This window comes from Tamandua tetradactyla, chromosome 3 (assembly GCF_023851605.1).
Source record: "Tamandua tetradactyla isolate mTamTet1 chromosome 3, mTamTet1.pri, whole genome shotgun sequence".
Taxonomy (NCBI): Eukaryota; Metazoa; Chordata; class Mammalia; order Pilosa; family Myrmecophagidae; genus Tamandua; species Tamandua tetradactyla.
In genome coordinates, this window is record NC_135329.1 from 172,546,078 (window position 1) to 172,568,416 (window position 22,339).

The 22,339-nt window shown below is 39.2% G+C and overlaps 1 long non-coding RNA gene and 1 pseudogene across 1 annotated transcript in view; both read left to right on the top strand.

Annotated features, from left to right (window-relative positions):
• The first annotated feature begins 981 nt into the window (after positions 1-981).
• The window catches only part of LOC143676487 (uncharacterized), a 102,555-nt gene continuing 81,197 nt past the window's right edge, over positions 982-22,339 (top strand). Inside the window, exon 1 of the long non-coding RNA XR_013172124.1 lies at positions 982-1,244. This is a non-coding gene — a long non-coding RNA (uncharacterized LOC143676487). The remainder of the gene's footprint in view (positions 1,245-22,339) is intronic.
• On the top strand, positions 16,775-18,288 carry LOC143676486 (borealin-like; annotated as a pseudogene).

The following is a 22,339-nucleotide window of genomic DNA, read 5'->3' on the forward strand; positions in this document are numbered from 1 at the left end:
ACTTATGGTGTTCAGTTAAGCTGTCTACATAAGTTATATTAGAAAATGCACTGGTCAAAATATAAATTTTGTACCAAATAAACACGTTTTGCTTTAGTCACACATAAGTTGAAATTTTAAAATATTACCGTCTATTTTCAGCACCCTGCAGTAATGGCATTCTTTTGTTCTTCCTCATGCAATAATATTTTTTTTAATTTGTACATTTAGTCACTATCATTATACACTCTAGGTATTCCTAGATTATGCCATCTCAGTCTTTATTGTCTGTCTTTCTTTCTGATTTCATTTGTGCCTCCACTCCTCCTCCATCATTCTCACATTCAGCTTCATTCAGTGTTTTAACATAGGTGTATCACAGTTAGGTAGTGTTGTGCTGTCCATTTCTGGGTTTTTACATTCAGTCCTGTTGTATAACCTGTATCCCTTCAGTTCCAATTACCCAATATCTTACCCTATTTCTATCTCCTGATGGTCTCTGTTACCAACAAAAATCTCCAAGTTTATTCACTAATAGTCAGTTCGTATCAGTGAGACCATACAGTACTTGTCCTTTTGTTTCTAGCTAATCTCAGAATAATGTCCTAAGGTCCACCCATGTTGTCACATACTTCATAACTTTATTCTGTCTTACAGTTGCATGATATTCTATCGTACATATATACCCCAGTTTGTTTAGCCACTCATCTGTTGATGGACATTTTGGCTGTTTCCATCTCTTTGCAATTGTAAATAATGCTGCTATAAACGTTGGTGTGCAAGTGTCTGTTTGTGTTCTTGCTCTCATGTCCTCTGAGTAGATATCTAGCAATGGTATTGCCGGGTCATATGGCAATTCTATGTTTAGCTTTTTGAGTAACCGCCAAACTGCCTTCCACAGCGGTTGTACCATTTGTTATTTCCATGAACAGTTGATAACTGTGCCTCTTTCTCCACATCCTCTCCAGCACTTGTCATTTTCTGTTTTATTGATCATGGCCATTCTTATGGGTGTGAGATGATATCTCATTGTGGTTTTGATTTGCATTTCCCTAATAGCCAGGGAAGTTGAGCATCTCTTCAAGTGCCTTTTGGCCATTTGTATTTCCTCTTCTGAGAAGTGTCTGTTCAAGTCTTTTGCCCATTTTGTAAATGGAATTACTTTCTTTTTAATGGAGTTAGAGCCACAGATGACATCAACATGCAACCTGCTCAACCTCAGACCTTCTAGTTATTTAAGCCAAGAAACTTCTTTATTTTGGAAGGTAGGTTGAATTAGGTTTTCTATTTCCTCCTGTAGCACAAACTAGTGAAAATAACTACTAGAAGTACGTGTTCTGAGTTCTAATGGTTAAAAAGAAGAAAAAAAAAGGAAAAAGAAACACTTATGGTTATATACCCATCAATTTAAAAACATTTTTGGGGTGGGCCACGGTGGCTCAGCAGGTAAGAGTGCTTGCCTGCCATGCCAAAGGACCTGGGTTCAATTCCCGGTGCCTACCCATGGGAAAAAAAAAACCAAAACATTTTTGTATATTACCAGTCACCTGATGAAAAAGCTGGAAGGACATATACAAATATATATAGTTCTGACACAAATGTTGGTTGACACTTTCCTTTATGTTAACAAGTAAGGCAAATTGAAACAACAATAACGTCCGTTGGAGCATCACTGGTGCATCAGTGAGATGAGAGGCTTATTTGCTGAATTAGATAATAATTTACAAATACCGGAAGGATGCGTCTTCAAAAAACAATTTTTTTTTTTTTTGCTATTTACAATATAATGGCTACATTACGTACAACATGCTTTTAAATTTGTTGTGCATTATTAACATTTTCTCCATCACTTCAGGTCTATTCCAGGGATTGAAAGTCTATTGCTTGTGGGTCAGGTCTGGCCTGCTGCCTGTTTTATAAAGTTGGAATGAGTTGTCATTCATTTACATATTTTCCATGGCTGGTATTGCACTATGACAGCAGACTTCATGGCTTGCAAAGTCTGAGATATTTTCTATCTGATCCTTCATAGAGAAGGTTTGCTGACCACAGGTTTAAACAATCAACAATAGTAAATCAAGCTCTGATTTTCAGCATTTGCTGATTTCTATGATGTAAATACTCCCATCATTGTTAATTTCAAGCTATCAACATGATGCAACTGACCATAAAGCTGGGAAGAGGTGTACTCCGTATAGATAAAATGCAATGGACAAAAACATCTAAACAGCATGGAGAGTAGTAAAATGTAGTAAAACAATCAGGAAGCGTTGAATTTTTGATATTTATAACCTTTATTTTAAGCATATTTTACTTAATTGTAAGTTTATGTAATTTAATTTCTAATTATGGCTGTGTTTGACAACTGGCTTGCAAAATTTCTGAAAAGTTAATAAACGATCTTTCAGGTTGATACAGGCCACCTCCAGAGAACTATTGCTTATACTACATTTATATATATATGTAGTACTAAAGTACTGCTTAAGATTTATAAGCAACTTAGGTAAGTGATGCAGACACCACTGGTGTCTATATGCATCCATTCCCCTAGGCAAATATCTTAAAGATTGTAGAAAGTTGATTGTCCTATAGCACCCTATACAGAGATTTGTACATAGTGCTTGCTCAATAAATGTTTGGCTGCTTCATTATAGTAAAGCTCTAGTGATTCTGGTACATAGAATACTTGCCCTGTGTCAGTGATTCTTTAAGCTGACCCTTGTTTTCTGATTTGTTGCCTGTATTATTTTGGCAATTATAATTTTATGCAAGCCTAACCATCAGATATGCTCTCATTAATGGAAAGTGTAGTAACTGCATTTTTTTGTTTGAGGTCCATTTATAATTAGAAACAAGTTAAGTGAGTTTGGAAAATAATTGAGGTCCAAATAACCCAAAGTTCAGGTTTTCCACACCTTGAATCCTGTTCAGGAAAATCTCCACGTGGGATGTGGTCTGGAATGCTTTAAGGATCAACCCATCTAAAGGAGGAGGATGAACAATTTCTAAGGCAAATTAGGTGAGTGCCAATATCCAGGTAATGCACCGTGTTTAGCATACTGATGCTAGGATCCTTAGTTGATGCAGCAAACCCGCTTCAAAAGATGGCCCCTTCAAACCTGGCCCACTCTCAGCCTGGAAATCGGAGGTAATTTTCACTGCCATGATTCTCTGCTGCCCTTCCTCATGTGTTTCCCACATTCTGCCTGCAGGCTGGAGCTCTGGGAATCTCTGAGCACTCACATAGAACCGAGATGTTGTGGAATCCATTGGATCACAAAATCTATTTCTGCATTAGAAGTGTATGGCAAGGGAGACCTTCTAAATCAAAATCTCTGAGAGGATGACCCAAGAATCTGTGGTTTGAAGCACACCCAGGGTGAATCACAGTAGAAGGTTGGAAGCCACTGCACTGTTTTTTTCCCATAGGAAGCCAAGATTCAGCATTTTTAGATACTTTATCAAGGCTCCTACCTAACAAATGGAACATCTGGAGCCAATGGTCATATCCCCTGACTTCCAGGCTGTGGTGGTCATCCACTGTCTCCACCAGTGGTTCCTTTCTGCTCTGTGATGCCTTATACTGTTCACCTGACACTGCTTAAATCTCAGGACTTGGAGAAAATAGAGGAAGCACTTCTTCTGAACTTGGGCTTTGGCTGTTTAAAAGGCAGTTGCTTTAACCTAAAACCCTCCTTTAATTTTTCAGGTGCTAGGTATTTTACAATTTCATCTCTATTGTATTAAATAATATGGAATGAATAATTCTTTACTGCTTCTTGAATAAATAATTACAACCTTTTTAGCTGCCTGTAAGCCATACTAAAGCTATGGCCCAACATGAGTTCTAAAGACTTAAATTAATGATTAAAGACAAGAATATTGTGAAGCCATAATTAATAAGAGATCTTCAGGCTATTAAAGCCACAGGTAGCTTGCTGCCACTGGAGAAAGCATTGACTGAGACCTACTAATATCCTAATATTTCTCACCTGCATTAGAATCACCAGGAGTGCTTGTTAAAATGCAGATTCCTGGGCCCTGGCCCAGATGCACTGAATCAGAACCTGCAGGACACAGCAGCTGTGGATCCTTATCAAGCATTTTTGATCAAACATTAAGAAACAACATGACCTTCTGTGTGACGTTGAGCAGAATTGTCTTTGAGTCTCATTTGTAAAATGAGGAGCTTGAATCTTATGAGTTCATGAAACACATTTAAGATTAGTTGTTTTCTCACAGGGCAAGAAATTAGTAAAAGAGGCAAGATTTAACTGTTCTTTGTTTAAAAATACATGCCCATGCTACTTTGTACTGTATGCCTTCTGATGCGCTTTCTCTTGCCATGGGTTTTTGGCAACAGTGGGCATTTGTGACAGGACTACTGTATATATATACAACCTCTTGGGTGTCAAATGGAGTATCATTGAATCCAGAGGGGTGCTGAATGAGTGGGTCCATCCTGTACCTGCCGTCCTGACTGCTAGAACAACGGGAAGGCTTCGGAGGGATGAGTTAAAGATGAAGTGTGCTACTTGATGGGTGCTGCAATGGCTGCTCTCAGCATCAGTGCCCTGCCTCTCTCCATGCAGGTGCCTGCTTCAGTCGGGTACACCTGGTGGGAGATGTTTTGTTTTTGTTTTTTCAAAAACGCTTCTGCTGATGATGAGTCATATTGATGATGAGAAGAAAGCAACAAGACTCTTACCAGGCTGTGTTTATTGACCAACTTTTACTTTTTTCCTACAGGATTTCAACAAAGTATTGGTGGCCAAAAATTCAGTGCTTTCTATAAATATTTCAAGATCAGAAAGAGTAGAAAGCTATCCAAAAATGTCATAGTAGCTGAATTAGTCAAGGTTCTTCAGAAAAACAGACCTAACAGGATATATACATGTAAACATTGTGAGATTTATTATAGGAATTGGCTCACACAACTTTGGGACTTGGCCAGTCTGAATCTTGTAGGGCAGGCTGTAAGCTGGGGATTCTGACAAGGGTTTCTTTGAATTCCTCAGGAGAAAATGGCTGAAGTATAGATAGAAATTTTTCTTTCTGACTGCTGAAGTCATCAATTCTCCCGTTAAGACCTTCAACTAATTGAATGAGACTTCTCTCACTGCTGACTGCATCTATGACTGATTTATATTAACAATCAACTAATGCTTTAAATCCACAAAATATCTTCACAGTAACAAACCAGAGTTTGCTTGACCAAACAACTGGATACCATATCCTAGCCAAGTTAATACATGAACTTAATCATTACAGTAGCTAAAAAGAAAGAACAGGACTTCACAAGGATACATTATGTTCCTGTTGTAATATTTCCAAGTAGAAAAATATTGCCTGTTCGATGTCTTTTGTAATAGAATGTGGGTCATTCTGCCAGCCATCCTTCATAAGGTTCTTAATTTTCATATTTCACTTATTGCCTGCTTAGGACTGTACCATTCTCTTTCTACTTCTGTTTTTATTTTATTTTTTTAAATACATATTTTTGCAGAAACACCTTAATTTTAAAAAATGACAAAATGTCTTTGGCTGCCAGTGGAAAATGAGTTGCCACAGGAAAAAACATGTGGTGGAAGCAAGAGGAAAAGACTTGGACTCCTAGGATGTTTTTCAATCATTTCCAGCTCTCACACAAACTTTTCCAGGCACAGCTTATGGAAAAGACTTGGCTGTGTGTCCTTGCTGATGAGCATTCCACAGGCACATTTTCCATATACAAAGGTTGGGCTTCCTGCAGATCCAAGTGGAGGCCAAGTGGTGATAGGGGAAGTAGACACCCCTTTTCATCTGCTCACATAAACACTTTCACTTCCCTCTTCCCTAAAATTCTGTGAACTCAAGATTAAGTAAGAATAATGAATTCTGAGGGCCTAAAGAGAAACAACTTTCCCAATCATTTTTCTAAAGTAATATTAGAATTAGGAATAATAAAGGGAAACGAGGTAAACCCAGATGATTTAAAGTCCATCAGAGAGATTTAAGACAGGAATCACTTTCATTTTCTATTTAATATTTGTTTTTTGATTTTTCTAAAAAAAGATGAGGAAAAAAGCCTATTTAAATAAGCGAAAAGTTTTGCTGCAGTTACGTGGGTTGCATTTGTTGATCAGCATTAAATTAACCCCCTTTAGTCAGTGGATTCTGTATTAGTTAGGGTTCTCTAGAGAAACAGAATCAGCAGGGAATACTCCGAAATACAAAATCGATAAAAGTGTCTCACGTGAACGCAGAGTCCAAAATCCGCATGGCAGGCTGTGAAGCCGACAATTCCGATGGAGAGTCTGGATGAACTCCACAGAGAGGCTCACCATCCAAAACAGGAAGAGCCTGTCTCTTCTGAATCCTCCTTAAAAGGCTTCCAGTGATCAGATTAGGCATTACTCATTGTAGAAGACACTCCCCTTTGGCTGATTACGAATGCAATCAGCTGTGGATGTAGCTGACATGATCATAATTTAATTCTGTGAAATGTCCTGATCGTAACAGACAGGCCAGCACTTGCCCAACCAGACAAACAGGTACCACCACCTGGCCAAGTTGGACACATGAACCTGACCATGACAATACCCTTTTTTCAGCTATTTTAAACAACAACTGGCGAATGGTTCCTGTGTATACAGTAAGTCTTCTTTCCTCCACTTCAGCCATCCTATCCCATGGTCACATCTTTGAACTCATCCACGTTTGCACACTTCTAGCATCTACTGCTCTACTCTTGGCATTCCATTCCAGCAATTCTTTGACCTCATTGAGGCCTTTAGTCTATTGGCCTTAACACTTGCTCATTATCATTCCTCCTCACCATGTTCTCTCTTTTTTCCTATCCTACTTAGATCCTGAGGTCCATTGTTGTGGTGACCTTTGCCTTTTTTTTTTTTTTTATCCCTTTCTCCCTCCAGGGTTGGCAGAGCTAACAGCCTGGTAAGACCAAAACCTCTACTTTCTCCATGCCTTTTTTCCTCCCAGTAGCTGGAATAAAGCACAACTCTACTGACTGCTCTCACTGCAGATGCATAGTACAAATCTCAAATGACTACTCAATACCATCTGATGGTTGTCCTGTACCTCTCTAATGTGCTGGCCTTTCTATTGCCCAAAATGATTATTTCAGCACTACTCTTGTCTCAAATTTCCTCTAAACCCTGTCTCCACCCTAGCAGATAACATTGCCTCACAATTCAGAGAAAATAGGAAGTTTGCAGGAATTATCATTTATCTACCACCAAAATTATAACTTATTGGGGCCTGCTTTGTCTCTAGTTATAATAAAATATCCATCTTCCTATAAAAGGTATATTCCTTCTCATGTGTTATGGATCTACTACCCTCTTGCCTTTTTGAAGACAACCCCCCTAGCCCCCAACAAATACTCTTACTCCCTTTCTATAGGACATTTCCTTCTAGCGTGTGAATATACTCTAATATCTGTCACATTCGAGGTCTTCCCTTCCCCCCGTATCATCCTCTAACTGTGTTTATATCTAAAGAGAACGTAGACTCATTCTTATGATATAGTTAACCTTGAATATGGGACATTCAGTTTTTCCTTTGGGTTAAGTTTACAAAATAACCTAGTTTTTAAATAATTTTTAAATATTTGTTTTGAAATTTTTAACTACTAGAAAAATTGTGAGAGAAAAATGAAGAACTCCTGTATTCCCTTTACTCATAATTGTTAACATTTTATCATGTTTTCTCCATATTTATCTTTCCATATACATATACACTCACACACTTTTATCATTTTCCTTTTTTCAGAACGATTTGCAAACATAATGCCCCAATACCACAGAATAATCCAGGGTACATTTCCCGCTACTGAGGGGCACGCTCTCTCATAAAAAAGTTCAGTTCAGATCTCCTGATGCTGGAAACAGTTGACTGACACCCCAGCTGATTTACCACTGCACACATATCGAGTCCATACTTGCCCTGGGCAGCTCAGCCTATGGCAAAGCATGTGGGGGTACAAGTGCAAGCACTAGAATCCTCTAATTGGTGACCTTGGCTTGAAGAGTTCCCATCTTCCTGGGTAGAACTACCTTTGGAACTCTCCTGTGTCTACTTCTTGAAGGGTTCCTAAATGGAAAGTCTGAGAAAACAAGCAGTAAGATGAATATTTTGAATTAGCTTGCTTACTACCTAGTAGGCAAAGAAAATTCCATTCTGGGGGATGTGTGAGGCATGGATTGTTCCTAGAACATGACGGGTCAAATTGCTAAGGATTTCACTGGAAGGGACCTGGAAAAATGCTCCTGTGGAAGACAGTGGCCTTGTAGACATGATGATTCAGCCATCTGAAAGATAAGAAGGCAACATGACTAAAAGGATGGTGCAGATAGCTAGTTATTTCTAAGTTTTATTGCTGACCTGCACAGGAATAATGAGAAAACCAAGGGTCATTAATAAGTAAGGTTTAAGTGTGAGAATTTATGAAGATGTCTCTATCTCATGCAGAGGCAAAAAAAAAAAAAAAAAAAAAAAAAAAAAACAGAGCTAAAGGGCAGACTCAGGACTTGATAGTAAGAGGTAGCTCCAGAGATGTGTAAATGCTCAGCTAACTTAGAGCTGTTAAGCTTAAGTCAAGACCCTGGTTGGGAAAACTCAGGACACTAAAACTAGATGGCTAGATGACTCTGAGGTTGTTGGTTCTGCAGATGTTCCCCCGCCCTGAATCTTCAGAGGTTGCCTGACAAGGCAAATGATGTCCCCCCATGAGTTACCCCACTATCCATCCTGGCTGTCAGGCCAATAGCAAGGGTCAAATCCCAGCAAACATAGTTGGGGGACTACTGGATCTGATAAAGGAGGAACAAGATTATAAATAGTAAAGGAACCACAAGAATTTGCTAGCAGGTACTGGTTGTAGCTAGAGGAATACTCTTGGGATTGGCATTTGGAATGTTTTTAATGGAGGAGGCTAAAATTTAAGAATGGATAAGTAAGAATTTGTTGACTTGGAGTACTTTTTCAGGACATGAAATTTAACTCCCTTGCAAATACCCTAGATGATGGCACAAAGTTCACTTCTAGGAGCCTCTTAGGGGCTTGAAGAAAGCTAGGTCTGTTCTGAGCGAGGTGGAGGTAATGTGTTATACATGGTAGAGGGAGGAATGAAGATGGCATTCCTGATGATGAAATAGAAAGGAGACAGACTGAAGGAGATAGCCCTAACCAACAGTCACAGTTCCTTACTTCACTGAGCTAAGTCCATTTTTAGATGTAGGAACTATCAACAGATGAAAGGGCCAAGTTCTTAGAAGAAAGAATCCTATAACATGTTTTCCATAATTGTCCTCCCATTCTTTTCCAAAGGGACTTATGGTCATTTCCTTAAGTAACTGCTCACTAGGAGGAATATCCAGGCATTTAGAAGACTATTATAGTTGCGGACCCAAAGTGTCATCATGGCCCCTGTGTTAGCTTGGTCACCTGAAGAGACCACAATAAATGAAGTCCTAGCTCATGTTCTGAAGATTCATCCAGTGGTCATTGTTACTGGGTTGGTTCCTTTTTTGTAGGCCTTTGCTGCAGAAAGTGTCAAGAAATATATGTACATATATACACATACATGTAAGAATATGTCTATCCTATGACCTGTATTTGTTTATGTATTTTTAAAAATGGATTTTTCACTTGGAGCTTCCCTTTTATTCAATATCTTTCTAATCATCCCCCTTTCCAAATTTTTAACTCCCTTATTCTGCAGTGAGTAACCTTTCTCCAGCTGAGATCCATATATATTCTTAAACTTGCTCATATGTAATTAATCTCCCAACCACATTGCCACCTCCTTGGTCCTGCCACATCCTTGGCCCCTGGCCATGACACTGCCTTCAAGGAAAAACTATGAAATAGAAGAAGAAATTTAAAAACTCCTACTTTTGAATGTTGCCTGAATATCTGCTTGTGGCACGACATGATATATTTATGATATGCAAACTGAAACCTTTTCATATTTTTATGCTGAAAGAACAATGCCTGATTTATTCTTTTTTTGTGTGTGTGTGTTCCTATTTCTCCATATCCTCTTCAACACTGTGGTTCCCTGTTTGTTTAATAGTGGCCATTCTAGTAGGTGTGAAATGATATCTCGTGGTTTTGACTTGCATTTCCCTAATAGCTAGTGCTTTTTAGCCCCTTGTATCTCCTCTTCAGAAAAACAGCTATTCACAACAAAAAACTGGGTTGTTTGTATTTTTATTATTGAATTGTAGGTTCTTTATTTATTCTGGATATCAAACTCTCATCAGATAAGAGTTTCCAAATATTTTCTCCCATTGAGTTAGCTGCCTTTTCACCCTTTTTTGACAAATTCCTTTGAAGCACAGAAGTATTCAATTTTGAGGAGGTCCCTTTGATCTACTTTTTTGTTCATTGCATGTACATTGGGTGATCCAAGAAACTTCTGCCTATCACTAGATCTTGCAAATGTTTCCCTATATTTTCTCCTAGGAGTTTTATGGTACTGGCTCTTATATTTAGGTCTTTGATCCATTTTGAATTAATTTTTGTGTAGGGTGTGAGATAGGAATCCGCTTTCATTCTTTTGCTTATGCATATTCAGTTCTCCTAACACCATTTATTGAAGACACTATTCTGTCCCAGTTGAGTGGATTTGGGAGCCTTGTCCAAAATCAATTGACTATAGATCTGAGGGTCTATTTCTGAGCTCTCAAATCAATATGATTGATCACTATGTCTATCTTTATGCCAGTACCATACTGTTTTGACCACTATGGCTTTATAATATTCTTTAAAGTCAGGAAAACTTTATTATAAAAGAAAGTTTTTTATTCTTATAAAATTATACTCACATATTTACTATACCTGGTGCTTCTATGTAATGATATTCTTCCCTGAAGTCATTACTAAAATTGGGGATGTTATCAAAGATCAATCTGTGATCTGAACTCTACCATAATGACAAGCACCATCCAACATTATAGTAAACTTGTCTTAATTCTGTGTTTTTTGCTTGCTTTTAACCATAAATTTTTAAAAATTTATTATGAAATATTTTCTACAGAGAAATGAGTGAATGCATAGGTACAGTTTAAAAAGTAATATTAGAATGGCCGTCTGTATATAAATCGCTCAGGTTAAGAGAGAGAAACAGAAGATTCCTGTGTTCCTCCCTGATGGCAACAGCACCCCTGGCCAAGTTAACAACTGTACTGAAATTTGTGTTAATCATTTCTTATAGTTTTGCCCACTATGCAAAATATGACCATGCGTACAAGTTCACCCAACACAGTCCCAATTTAAGCCTGTTGTCCCTGATAATTATGAATGGTGCTCCTCTTTAACTGTCAATCATCATTCTGTTTTGGGCTGTCTAAATCATATGGACACCAAATGTACATATGTATTCCTAAAGAGTGTGATATTTAGTTTTAAAATTGAGCAGCAAGTGGAAACCTAGTTTTGTAAATGAAGGACTTTATTACCATGTTTCGATGAAGGCTCCAAGAGAGCCTCTGGGTCAGGATTTGGCTTTGGCACTCCCCAGAGTTTACAAGAGCTCCTGCTGGAGAAATACTGGGCTAAGTAGTGAATTAGTCCTGAGAAACCTGGGACTCACCATAACGCAGGCATCTGTCAGGGCCACAGTGTCGGTCAGTTTCTTAACCATGTTTTTAAAATCTTTTAAAATGTTTAAAAAAAAAATTATTGAGGAATAATATACATACCATAAAGTATACCATAAATAATATACATACCAAAATATTCCTGAGTATACAAACCAAGGAATTTTTATATATATATATGTATATAAAACGGATCTACCACCCACATCAAGATACAGAACATTTCCAGCTCCGGGAGTCTCCTCATTCCTCCCCCTCGTAACTAACTCCCAAGATAACTACTATTCTGATGTCTGTCAGTCATGATTCATTTTGCCTGTCTTTAAAACTCATGTAAATGAAATTATGCAACATTTACTTTTGTGTCTGGCTTCTTTTGCCCATAATTATTATCTATGAGATTCATCTAAGTTTCTAAATGTATCAGTAGTCCATTCTTTTTCTTGTGTACAGTATTCCATTGTTTGGCTGTGCTACAATTTATTTATGCATTCTACTGTGGATGGACTTTATTCTTAAATTTTCCCAGTTTATTCTTATAACTGAAGCTATACGAATAATCTTAAAGATATCTTTTGGTGGACTTATTGACCAAAGAGCAATGTAGTGCAGTTGCTGAGTCATAGGGGAGGCGTATGTTTAGTTTTGGTAAATGTTGTTGAATGCTTTTCTAAAGTGGTTGTATCACCACCACCAATCAAATAAGAATCCCAGTTGCTCTATGCCTTTATCACCATGTTATTATATCACTCTTTCTGCTTTCGACCATCCGCATAGGTACAAGGCCATTTTCTCAACATAAAATTATTCAAAAGTCCGTGTCAATTATATGAAATTCACAAAAGCAATGTCTCACAATAAAAGAAATCCCTCAAATGTTATCCTTAGTTTTGCTAATTGTTTAAAAATTCTATTTCAGAAATTATCAATTTTAATGAGATTCATGAAGCTGTATAGTGTAAATAAAGAATAAGCTGGCTGAATTTAATCTAGAACTTATTCTCTTTTATAGCGTTAATGTTAGCAATTGTTTTCTACCCATGTATATTCCCCTAAAATGCTCCAGAGAAATACATTTAGAATTATTTCCCATTATGTTAGGTATGATTCTTTCCAAATTACCCTCCTTAAGAGGAACATGAAGAGTAATTTTTCTGTCCAATTTCTTGATTACATGGAAGATTATTTTAGTACAGACCAAAAGGTGACTCCATAGTATGTAAAAGTTGATCATGAGACGGTATTACTGAGACTGGTGTTTGGGCTAAGGAGTCATTCTCAGGAAAAGAAACATAAATGAGAAGTGACAGAGGTAAAGAAAATATTCAGGGTTTTAGAAAAGAGAAAAATAGAAGTTGGGGTCAACAACTTTTATGATTGTCTTGAAGGAAATCATTTAACAAAACCTTGAGAGTGAACTCAAATCTCACAAGGACTATGAGCCCAAGGAAAAGAGACTATTTCTGTGTGATCAAATTAAACTTGTTACTATTTCAGAGTAAATTCTGAAATGGGAAACTAGAAAAGCATTTATATTTGAGACATCAAGAGCTGCTAGTGGAGGCTAAATTGATCCCAGGAGGAATGAATAACTTCAGAAAATCAGTCTGAGACAGGATTTATCTCCTTTGTGATAAAGTGTGCTGAGAGGACACTGTCTTGCCTAGGGGTAGAAGCAAGGGTAGATCTTGGAAAAGATTTACTAACCCATCATAAGCATTCATGCCCAAGTTCATTAGTAAAACTAAGTTACCTAATTCAAAGAATTCATTAAGCCAGTCTTCTTGGAGTCCCTTCTCTGTTAGTCACTGTTCTGGGAGTCAGGGAAAGAGAGATCCACAAGAGGTGACATTTCTGGGAAAGAGTTAGTGATAGCTGCAGTCATGTGGGTAGAAAAATAAAGGGTGAAGTGGAGTTGCAGAAGAAAGAGCGACTAGTTGCCCAGAATATCAGAAAGTGATTTTCAGATGAGGGGTATTGAGGTCTTAACCTGGCCAGATTGCTTGTTTTCTTAATGGAGCCCCTGAGTTGGAAAGAATATGATGTGTCCAAGGAGCTTTGTGGCATGGAGTGCTAGTGGAAAGGGGTGAGGTTGGTCTGAAAACAATTGTCAAAGGTAATGGGACTGAGGCTGAGCTCCTTCAAATGGGTAGCTAGAATATGGTGCTTGATCATTTTTAGCATCTTTGGTAAAGATGAGCAAAGCCTATACAAAGAGCTCTCAAATAATGAATATATTTTTGAAATGTACTAGTATATCCAACTATTAGGAGTTATTGAAAATTTGATGTGTGCATTGGAGAATGAAAATAGTTAGCTCCTTCTTTCCACCTTTCTAGTGGCCTCCTTTGATTCTCACCTGCTAGGTGCACAAATACATTTAGGGAAGGAACACAAATTACGTGATTGATATGCTCCTAGACTCAGTGAGGCAGAATTACATGTGCATTTCAACCCAAACATAGGAGGTGTACTTTCAGATCTGTTTAGTGTTAGTAAGTTTGTATTAATTTCCCTCGATGTGTAAATATATTCTAACAAATTCAGAAACTTAGTCCCATTTATAGTTTGGAATAAAAAGTCAGGGCCAAGTTTTTCAAGTCTGTTACTCTTAGGAGAGCAATAATGGGGACATAGAGACATCTGCTAGCCCATGAGGTGTAAGGAATCTAAAGTAGGCTGGTGTTGGTCATGAGCCAACCAGCACTTACGTAAGTCCTAGGAATATCTAATCTCAAATCACATCAGCAGGCATAGGCCCCATCCCAATATCTGCACCCGCAGCAGACATGAGTAATTGATGATATAATTGTCTCCCACTGATTACAGAAGGTAAGATCTGCTCTAACTTTTACAAATGGTTAGGCATCAGGTGGGCCTCCTGGTCTTGAATTCCAGTCCTGTAGTTGCATTTACCAGTAGTTGCGCTTACCAGTGGATTAACTTTGGGCATGATCTTACCTTCTTGTCTGTAACATAAGAATAAAAACAGCAGCCAGCCAACAGAGTTCTGATGATACCATACTGCATGGAAAGAGCTCAGTGCCTGATGTTATGGATCCAAACTCTTTGTCTATCTTAACTGAATAATATGCCATGGGCAAAAGAAGCATAGGGAGATAAATATGCCTTGCAGAAAAATTCCAAATAATGCATATAGATAAGCCCTCCTTCATGAAGTGGAGCTTAATGTGCCACCCTGAGTGTGGGCAGGACTTAGTGGCTTAATTCCAAGGATAGAGTAGGGAAAATTCTGCTAATACTACCTTAATAAGTCATGTTGATATCATGTGCCCCCTGGTATGACATGGCTAGAAGGGCACTACATGTCTGTGGAATTCTTCTCAAAAACCTTTAATCCAGCCTAGTCGGGAGAAAATGTTGAGGGGCATTTTATAGACCATCTGACCAGTGTTCCTCAAAATTGTTGAGGACATAAAAGGAAAGGCTGAGGCACTGCCTCTGACCGGAGAAGACTAAGGAGATAAAAATACTAAATGCAACATGAAACCTGTTTTGGCTCCGGAGTCCAGCCAGTGCAAGCACTTGATGTCCCATCTGGGGCGAGCCCTCTGTCTCACTCCCACATGTCTGGGTACCTGCTTTGGGCTGAGGCGAGGCTGTTCCAGGGGCTCTTGAGCCCTCACCTGCCACAGAGCAGCTCAGGTTAAATACAGCCTGTGCACAAAGCCACAAGCCAAAAGCCTGATGGAATTGTTTTTATTAATTATTCAAAATTTATCTATTTTCATAATTAGTCCCTGAAGGTATACAAGGTGCCTGCTTGACTCTCCCAGACCAGCAACTTCTCTTCACTGTTTGTGATCTCCATGTCACTCTTCATACAAGCAGTGCAGCTCAGCGCTCCCAGTCCTTGCCTCCTTCCAGCTGCGGCATCACGGCACTGCGGCCTCCCCCTGCTGCCCAGGCACACCGTTTCCATGGGGTGGGGCGGTGCAGTCTCCTAAAGCTCATCTTTTTTGTGACTGTCTTAGATGATGCACAGCTTCTTCACTAAACAGCTTCCTATCCCTGTCCTGCTGCGTGGCCCTAAGTCTGGGACCTACATTTTGTTGTTGTTGTTGTTATTTATGAACTTGTTTAAAGAAAATATTACCCGGCCTTTAAATATATATATATATTAGTATTTTTAACCGGGTGTAACTGGGAAGACTGGTGACATCTGAATAAAATCTAGAGTTTTGTTAATAGTATTTATATTCATTTTCTACTGCTGTTATAGCAAAGAACCACAAATTTAGGGGCTTAAACAATGCCACTTTATTATTTTACTGTTTTCTAGAAGTGTCAGAAGTCTGACACTGTCCTCACTGGGCTAAAATCTGTGTATTCTTTCTGAAGGCTCTTGAGGGGATCATTTCCTTGCTTTTCCATCCTGTAGAGACCACGTGCCTTCCTCGGCTCATGTCCCCTTGACCCCATCATCAAGCCAGCGGTGGAGGGTCAATTCCTTCTCATGTCACAGCTCCCTGACACTTCTCTCTGACCAGAGTCTGAAAGGGTTCTCTGCTTTTAAGGGCTCATGACTAGATTGGGCCCACCCAGATAATCCAGTAAACCTCCCCATCTCAAGGTCTGTAACCATAATCGCAGCTGCAAAGTCTGTTTTGCCACATACAGTATCATATTTACAGGTTCTGGGTATTAGGGTATGGGCATCTTAAGGGAGGCATTATTCTGTCTAATGTACCAATGCATTTTTTTTTTCCATATTGTAAATGCGATTTTTTAGATATATTCACATACCTTATAATCATCCAAAGTGTACCATGGCTCACAGTATTATATAGTTGTGCATTCATCACCAGTCAATTTTTGCGCACTATCACTATTACAAAAAATAAAAGTAGGAATAAAGGTTTTTAAAATGTTTGATAAATGTATCATGGAATATAAAATGTTAACATTAAGGGAAACTGGGTAACTGGTAAACAGTAACTGTATGATTTTGAAGTCTTTCTGTAATTTAAAATTTATTCAAAAATTAAGAGTTTATTTAAACAAATAGTGCTAAGTGACCAAAAGTCTGGCAGTATCCTATCATACCTAAAGAGACAGAAATATTCAATTGCCTCCATATGTAAAAAAAAGTATTCTGTCCCTCTTGGCTGGAGCAGCCAGGTTTCCCTCTGCCCTATTTTGGGACCCGCAGCCTCCACCCAAACGCCATGGCTCTGGCTAGGAAGGGCGGCGGACGGACCACCAAGACTAACTCTTCACGGAGCAGGAAGCTCGCTTCCTTTTTCACGGACTTGGACCACGAAGCGCAAATGCGATCTAAGCAAATTAAGTCAGACAGGCGGATCCTCCTCAAGGAGGCGGGTACCCTGCACAGCACTGAGATCTTGCGGCTCCCCAAGGCCCTGTGTAAGATGGTGTTCTAGTTTGCTAGCTGCTGGAATGCAATATACCAGAAACGGAATGGCTTTTAACAAGGGGAATTTAATAAGTTGCAAGTTTACAGTTCTAAGGCCGAGAAAATGTCCCAATTAAAACAAGTCTATAGAAATGTCCAATCAAAGGCATCCAGGGAAAGATACCTTGGTTCAAGAAGGCCAATGAAGTTCAGGCTCTCTCTCTGAAGTGAGATGGCACATGGTGAACACAGTCAGGGCTTCTCTCTTGGCTGGAAGGGCACATGGCGAATACGGTCTCATCTGCTAGCTTTGTCTCCTGGCTTCCTGTTTCATGAAGCTCCCCGGGAGGCGTTTTCCTTCTTCATCTCCAAAGGTCGCTGGCTGGTGGACTCTCTGCTTCGTGGTGCTGCAGCATTCTCTGCTGTCTCTGAATCTCTCATTCTCCAAAATGTTTCCTCTTTTATAGGACTTCAGAAACTAATCAAGACCCACTCAAATGGGTGAAGACATGTCGTCCCCTAATCCAGTTTAACAACCGTTCTTAACTAAATCTCATCAACCAGGGAGATGATCCCATCACAGTCCCAAATACACAGCATTGAATAGAGACTATTCTACCTTTAAGAAATGGGATCCATATTAAAACATGGCTTTTCTTAGGGGGCATACTTCCTTTCAAACCAGCACAGATGGATTGGCTGGTCTACTTCGCCCTTGGACGAAACAAGCAGGCTTTGGAAGAGGCAGCAATGGCTGACCTAGATATCATAGAAATAAACTAACTGCAGAAGCTATTCAGACACCCCTGAAATCTGCCAAAACACAAAGAGCAATACAAGTGGATGAAATAATAGTCGAAGGAAATAAAAATAAGAATCTTCAAATTGCAAGAGTCATAAAGGTGTCCTCCATCTGAGAAGAAAACTCAGTCCATACATGGAAAAGGTAAAAACTAAAAGGGTGAAGCTGCTGGAACGCTGTTACCCCAGCTGTGGGCCAACTGGAGCTGTCCATGGTGAAACCAACTCCAGGTCTGACACCCAGGTTTGATTCAAGGGTCTTCAAGACCCCAGGCCTATGCACTCCAGCAGCCAGAGAGTGGATTTACAATATCTCAATGAATGTCAGCCCCCTCACTGACAGCAAAGAGATTTTTCTTACTGTGCAGATGGGAAGCTGAGAGAGTGTGTGATTATCGGCCAATGACTTGCAGAGATTTGATGTCATACAACTGGATCCAGAGGACTTGGGAAATATTAAAAAGCTCTCTAGCTGTCTTGCCCAGATCTGCAGCAGCATACAGAGCCATAAATAGGGCTGCTATTCTAAGAAGCCAAACCCAACATGATGGACTTTCAAAAGGAACTTCTTGGACCCTAATGAGACCTTGTCCCTTCAGATTTATTGTTTGTTTGAGTGTGAAGTTCAATCGCAGGGAACAGGGTTCCTGGGATTCCTCCTGGGGAATTCAGGAAGGGGGAAAGGGAAATTACGTTGTTCCCCCATCACTTAAAACTTTGCTACTGCTTCTAGCCTCACATGTCCCAACCCAGGGGGCCCTAGACATTGCCTGCTATGATTCCTCTTGTTCTCCCTGCTGAATTCTCCTTTTACCCTCAGAGCTGCCTTTTGCCTCCTGTAACTCATCATCCTCTTTGCTCTGCCCTACCTCCACTCAAGGTGGTATAGAAGAACCTAATGCTCTTGGGGGGGGGGTGCTGCCTATTCTCCCTTTTCAGAGAACCTCTGCATCTGGAAGTTCTGAGCATGCTTGGTGCTGGGAGGTTTAGGCAAGGAGCAGTGAGAGCTCTGGGCCATGAGAGGGCAGATGGGAGGAGCTGAACAAATCAGGTCAGGACAGAGTAGAAGTACAGCACCAGTGACCACAGGAGGACACCTGCCCCCTCCCACACCCCGCCCCTCTTTTTTTTTCTGTGTTGGATACTAAATGATGCTATGGAATCTTTCACCAGCCATGCTCAGTAGTTCTTTTAAAGTTGACCTGTGGGACAGTGTTTTCTTTCTAGCCCTGTTTTCCAAAGCCCCCAAATTAATTTGGAAGCAGCTTCCATGTTTTGCTCCTCTACCTTTGTAGTTAGTGGGAATTTGCATCAGGGACTTTCAGACCTTAATTAGTCAAGAGTTTTTACGTGACTAGTTGCAGAGTAAGGTTTATCTAAACTACCCATGGTCCAGTGGTCCTTACCCCTGGAGAGAACACCTCTTTTTTATGGTGCTTATTGTGTGAGTAGGTGTAACTTGTCTGTTGCCCTCATTCCGTGTATTTAGCATGGTCTAGTTATACAGCAGTCGGCAGTGAGGTTTCATGTTCCAGCTAACCTCTCCTTCCCAAAGTATCATGAGATGTGGTCCAGGAATATGGGAACTGAGAGTCCCCTACCCCCAGGCTTGAGGATACACAATTTTCTCATGTATGGCTCTTTGTTGTGTTTTGTATTGTTTTGCTGGGTGACCATTCTAGTAATTCAATCATGTTCATGTTGTTTCAAATAGTTTTCTTCTCCCTTTCTTGAGACTTTTGTATATGTTACTTTCCTGAGTAATGGTATCTCAAAGCTGGTTTTAATCAGAGCTATTGAAAGGTACCTGTTTTCAAAAAATTGTGGGGTTTTTTTCAGTGGTAGAACATTCACCTTCCATGTGGGTGACCTGCGTTCAACTTCTGGACCATGCATTCCCCGCCCCCCGCCAAATAGTGGGGTTTTAGCAGTTAAAAAAAAAGTGTTTTGGATTATAGAAAAGTAAAGCTCTTGTCAGACTAAGCTTAGATACCTTGTCCTAACAGTTTACCTTAAATGCATTCATTAAAAAGATGAACTCAGTTGTTCAGAAGTCTAGCAAATGTTTTATTTTAGAAATAATTTTGCAAGCCAAGTGTGATGGATAACTTGAGATCTCACTAGTAAGTGACTTCCAGTGAAATTACATTATCATCAAGCCCTTAAATTACACAGGTTTAGAGCCTCCAAAGGATTGGTGGGTCTTCAGATCCCCTCTATAAAGTTTCCTCCTTCTTCACCATCTCTTGGTGTATGCCCAAGGGAAAAAGTATCTCACATGTGCTCCCACTCTGGTTTATGCCACTACCTCTGCCTCCATCTCCACCACTGGGCATAGATTGTTCCTCCTCATCTCATATACTACCATTTCATCCTAAGAATGAAATAAATCCATTCTTTCATTTCTCTAAACCTAGTTGAAAGCAGATTCTAACTTTTATAGTTAAATTTTCTGTTTCTCCTTTCAATTATGACACTAATTTTGGAGCACCATTGTTAGGTACCTATGTATTATAATTGTTATGTTTTCCTGACAGATTGACCCTTTTAGCATTATAAAATGTCCTTCTTTGTTTCTAATAACAGTTTTTTTTTTGTCTTAGGGTCTATTTTACTTGATAAAACCATTCCAGCTCTTTTCCCATTCTTTTACTTTAACCTATTTGTGCATTTGAATCTGAAGTCTGTCTCCTTAAACAGCATATAATTGGGTCATGTTTGTTTTTTAAACCCTTCTGCCAAACTCTGCCTTTTTATTAAGTGTTCAGTACATTTACATTTAGGGTAACTATTGATAAGGCAGAATTTATGTCTTTTTTTTTTTTTTTTTAACATGGGCAGGCACCGGGAATCGAACCCGAGTCCTCTGGCATGGCAGGCAGGCATTCTTGCCTGCTGAGCCACTGTGGCCTGCCCAGGATTTATGTCTTATAACTTACTATTTGCTTTCTGATGTCTTGTGTCTTTTTTCCTCTCTGTTCCTCCATTATTGACTTACTTTGTGTTAAGTAGATATTTTTCTAGCATACTATTTTAATTCCCTTGCTATCTTTTGTAGTATATATATTTTTAGTTATTTTCTTAGTGGCTTCCCTGGGTATTAAAATTAACATCTTTTTAAAAAAATTATTTTATTATTTTTTAAATACAAAAAAGCATCAAATAAATGCAAGCATTCCTATTTTGATCATTCTGTTCTACATATATAATCAGTAATTCACAATATCATCACAGTTGCATAGTCATAATCATAATCATTTCTTGGAATATTTGCATCTATTCAGAAAAAGGAAGAAAACGAAAACAGAAAAAAAATTATACATACCATATCCCTTACCACTCCCTTTCATTGATCACTAGCATTTCAAACTAAATTTATTTTAACATTTGTTCCCCCTATTATTTATTTTTATTCCATATGTCTTACTTGTCTGTTGATAAGGTAGATAAAAGGAGCATCAGACACAAGGTTTTCACAATCACACAGTCACATTGTGAAAGCTATATCATTATACAATCATCTTCAAAAAACATGGCTACTGGAACACAGCTCTACAATTTCAGGGAGTTCCTTCCAGCCTTTCTATTACATCTTGATAACAAGGTGATATCTACTTAATGTGTAAGAATAACCTCCAGAATAACCTCTCGACTCTGTCTGGAATCTCTCAGCCATTGACACTTTGTCTCATTTCACTCTTCCCCCTTTTGGTCGAGAAGGTTTTCTCAATCCCTTGATGCTGAGTCTCAGGGTTCAATACCAGATTTGGGTTTTGAACCCCTTGATGCTGAGTCTTAGCTCATTCCAGGATTTTTGTCCCACATTGCCAGGAAGGTCCACACCCCTGGGAGTCATGTCCCACATAAGCAGGGGGAGAGTGGTGAGTTTGCTTGTTGTGTTGGCTGGAGAGAGAGGCCACATCTGAGCAACAAAAGAGGTTCTCTTGGGGGTGACTCTTAGGCCTAATTTTAAGTAGGCTTGACCTATCCTTTGTGGGGTTAAGTTTCATATGAACAACCCCCAAGACTGGGGCCTCAGTCTATAGCTTTGGTTGTCCACACTGCTTGTGAGAATATCAAGAATTCAACTTGGGGAAGTTGAATTTTCCCCCATTCTCACCATTCTCCAAAGGGGACTTTGCAAATACTTTTTTATTCACTGATCAAATCACTCTGGGATTTATCAGGGCATCACTCTGGACAGACCAACAGAATCTCATGTCCTACTCAAGGTTCCATGTACTTATGGTGTTCAATTAAGCTATCTACATAAGTTATATTAGGAAATGCACTAGTCAAAATATAAATTTTGTACCAAATAAACATTTTTTGCACCTGCAGTAATGACATTCCTTTGTTCTTCCTCATGCAAAAAAATTTTTTAAATTTGTACGTTTAGTCACTATCATTATATACCCTAGGCATTCCTAGATTATACCATCTCAATCTTTATTGTCTATCTTTCTTTCTGGTTTCATTTGTGCCCCCAGCCCTCCTCCCTCTATCATTCTCACACTCGACTTCATTCAGTGTTTTAACATAATTGTATTACAGTTAGGTAGTATTGTGCTGTCCA